The following is a 3,329-nucleotide window of genomic DNA, read 5'->3' as shown; positions in this document are numbered from 1 at the left end:
TTGAGAAAGCTACTCTGTGTCACACAGTGTACCCTATCAGCCAAAGAGCTTTGCTTGCAAATGTTCATTGCAGTGAGCATTGGTTTGGTTCGAGGCCTCTGGCTTGTGCTACACTATCAATACTAGATCCTCCCTGGAATTCCTCTTGGGTATGCTGTGGCTGTCCTGTATCATGGAGGGGCTGCAGCTTTTGTTCTACAGCATGCACTCCAGCAGCTCATAGAAGGTTAGATGTTGGAACTGGCCAACCCAAAGCCCTGGACCTAGGCACTGCCCAGGATAGGGACAGTGACAGTGACAGCTCTGCTGCTGTCACACCCTCTGGCCCAGCTCTCCCATGCTGCCTAGGTGAGGGGTGGGGCAGAGGTGCATTTTTATATATGAATTCATGCAGGTGCAGGTTTAATACTTTAGTAAACAAGCAATTTTTAAAAATTCTTTTATAAAGTGAAGCCAGTGACCAGAAAAGCCAAAGATAAATTCTGAGCTCTGGCCATCAAAGCACGCACAGCAAACAGTGGTAGCAGTGGTGGCTGGTGGCCGGCAGTGACAGACAAACCAAAACCAAAACCAATAAACACACATCACAGCAAGCTCACACACTCAAAGAAGACGGGTAAGAACAAAGCATGCAGTGGGCCTCCATCATTCATACATTCAAAGGAGCCTGACTGATTACAGTCTCAGCTCCCAAGTTTACAACGAAACTTACACACACACACACACACACACACACCAGAAAACAGACCCATCCACACACAGAAAACAGACAGACAAAACTTGCCAAACAACCAGAATTAGGTGGGCAGTCTACTCTTACCTTTTACCCTCGATTGAGAGTGAAAGGGGAATGGCCTTTGACTCTAGTGGGGTTTTGGGTTTCCCACACCCACGTACTCACCTGGGAAGCCAGCATGAAAGAAGGTATGTCAGATTGTGCAGTTCAGAGAAGGAAGACGGTGATCTGGGCTTGACGCCCTCACACTGGGAAGGAAGTAAGGACAGTCCATAGGCCAGTGTCCCTCTTGACGGCACTGGGGGCATAGTCAGAATGGTTTCTGAGGGTTTAGACAGGCCCAGGCCCAGTCAGGAGGTCTCCTGACTGCATTTGAGACAGGACCTGGAGGCTCTCAGGCTTTGGGAGCCTAGGCAGCTATTATGGCCTGCTGAACGGTCTTAGCCATCATCGGGTATTTTTGTTTTCGTTTTTTTTCCTATGTCCTGTGGTATACCTTGTCGGCCACTGCTAAGACTTATGCCTGTGGAGTTAGGGGTCCTTTTTCTAAGTTGTGTAAGTTAAGCCATAATACAAGGGAAACTCTGGGAGAGGAAGTAAGTCATAAGGATTTTTTTCCCTTCTGGAGACTTGAGATCCAGATTGGTATACTGTAAACTGGCCTTTGTGAGGCAGGCTAGGAACTGAGATGGATCTGTCCTGAAGGAACTCTTGGGTGTTTTCTTCTTTTTTCATAATTTACCACATTAAGGGAGGTCTCATAGAGACCAGCCAGAAAGCAATTTATAAATTGAGCCCTAGCACAGATGGCTCCTGGCATACTGTAATTCCATTCAGGGTCCCAGTTGGGGACTGCCTCAGCCGTGACTGGATAGGAAGCATTAGTTTGGTGGATTTTGTCTGCATGAGCCACAGCTTGGTCCCAGACCTGCCTGCACTCTTCTGGGAGAAGGTGGTTGGTGAGAATCATAAATGTCATGAAAGGCGAGGTTGTAAGATTGGGTAGTATTTTGGTATTCTTCAATAAAGGTGGAGGAGTTAGCAGTGTAGGGCCCCAATCTTTTTTTCTATTTGAAAGAGTTCACTTAATGGGAAGGATATGTGTACCCTGACCATGCTGTGCACCTCAGCAACCTCCTGCAAAGAGAGAACCATGGCTGGTTTAGGCCCTGGTGAGTGAGGTAAAGGGAGTCCCTTGGTGGAACAGGACCCATTAGCAGGAGGACTAAGGGCTGCCAATGGGCTGAAAGCGGGTGCTAGAGAGAGGGTTGATTTGGGTGGTCTATTGCTGAGAAGGAAGAAAGGGAGACCAAAGAGGCCAGACAGGGGAAGGTGGGAATGAGGGCTGAAGCTGGTAATGGGGAGGCTCGGGTGACATAATTAAAAATAGTACAGGAATCATCTGGTTTGGGCCTCAGAGACAGGAGGAGTTGTTTCTTTCCTTGGTTGGCTTATGCCGTATGTTCACTTTTTTTTTTAACATACATTTCTATTTTATTATGGCAAAGGTGAAAATACCACCTTCTCCACAACAGCAATCAGTAAAATTTATCCCCAAAACAACTCAGTACAAAACAGGTCTGTTTCAGGAAAACAAACAAACAAACAAAAACAGGTCTGTTTCAGAAAAAGGGGGGGAAGAAGGCTTTACATGAGTTTTTAGATCCTATTTTACAAGGGGGAGGGAAGAAAGAAACAAATCCACCATTGTCTGCACAGTCCAGTTGCCAACCCTCCCTCTAGGGATCACGGCCTAGGCTTCTGGGTCCTGTTAGGTGGGCGGATTTGCTCGGCTGTTTAGCTGGTGTCCATCCTTGCGTTATAAGCATCCAGCTGTGCGTCCAGCTCCTCAGCAGAAAGCTGCTGCTTTGAGTTCCTACCGGTGCCTCTACCTCTTCCCAGGCTGCCTCCACGGGTTCCTCTCCTGGTGCCACCACCACCAAAACCCCCAGACCCACGGTTTCTTGTCATGCCACCTCCGTTTACGCTTTGTGCAGGTCTTCGCTGTGCCTCAATCTGGGATGTGACAAGCTAGATGTTCCTAGGACGGCCATCCAGAGGGACGCCCTTGTACTGTTTCATAGCCTTCAGGTCATCGGGCCTTCCGTTCAAAGTGCACATCTGCTGTCCCTAAATTTCGTCCAGAGCGATCATAGTGCGCCGCTGCTTTCTTCAACGTTCTAAATTCAGCAAAAAGTTCCTGAATATCAGCATCTGACACTCTGAAGTCCAGGTTTGATACCGGCAGCTTCCCACGCATCTCCACACCGGCTCCACACCCGAAGCCGCTACCGAACTGGTCCTGTTGCCACTTGTCCAGGAGCTGTTTCGGTGGGCTGTATGGTGCCCGCTGGTTTCTTCATCTGCCACTGCCTCCTCTGCCGCCATGGCCGCCTGCAGAGCCTCAAGCTGTGGCGGGCGGGTTCCTCGTGGGCCAACGGCCTCGGTTCACCCGCGTGGCTGCCTGCACTGCACCACCAAGGCTGCCCTGTGAGCCGGCCCTGCTGAGACCCCTGGCCCTGCCGCAGCCACCTAGCTGGCTCTGGTTCAGCTTAATGATGTCATCCAAAGACATATCCATTTTGTCGGCCAT

The 3,329-nt window shown here is 49.6% G+C and overlaps 1 pseudogene across 1 annotated transcript; it reads right to left on the bottom strand.

Annotated features, from left to right (window-relative positions):
* Nucleotides 1–2,428: 2,428 nt before the first annotated feature.
* LOC311601718 (THO complex subunit 4-like) lies at nt 2,429–3,329 on the bottom strand (annotated as a pseudogene). The gene has a single exon. The product of its transcript is annotated as a THO complex subunit 4-like (transcript).

Source organism: Acomys minous (assembly GCF_964271855.1).
Source record: "Acomys minous genome assembly, chromosome: 7".
Lineage (NCBI taxonomy): Eukaryota > Metazoa > Chordata > Mammalia > Rodentia > Muridae > Acomys > Acomys minous.
The sequence above is the reverse complement of the archived record's forward strand: the minus strand, read 5'-3'. Positions and strand labels throughout refer to the sequence as shown.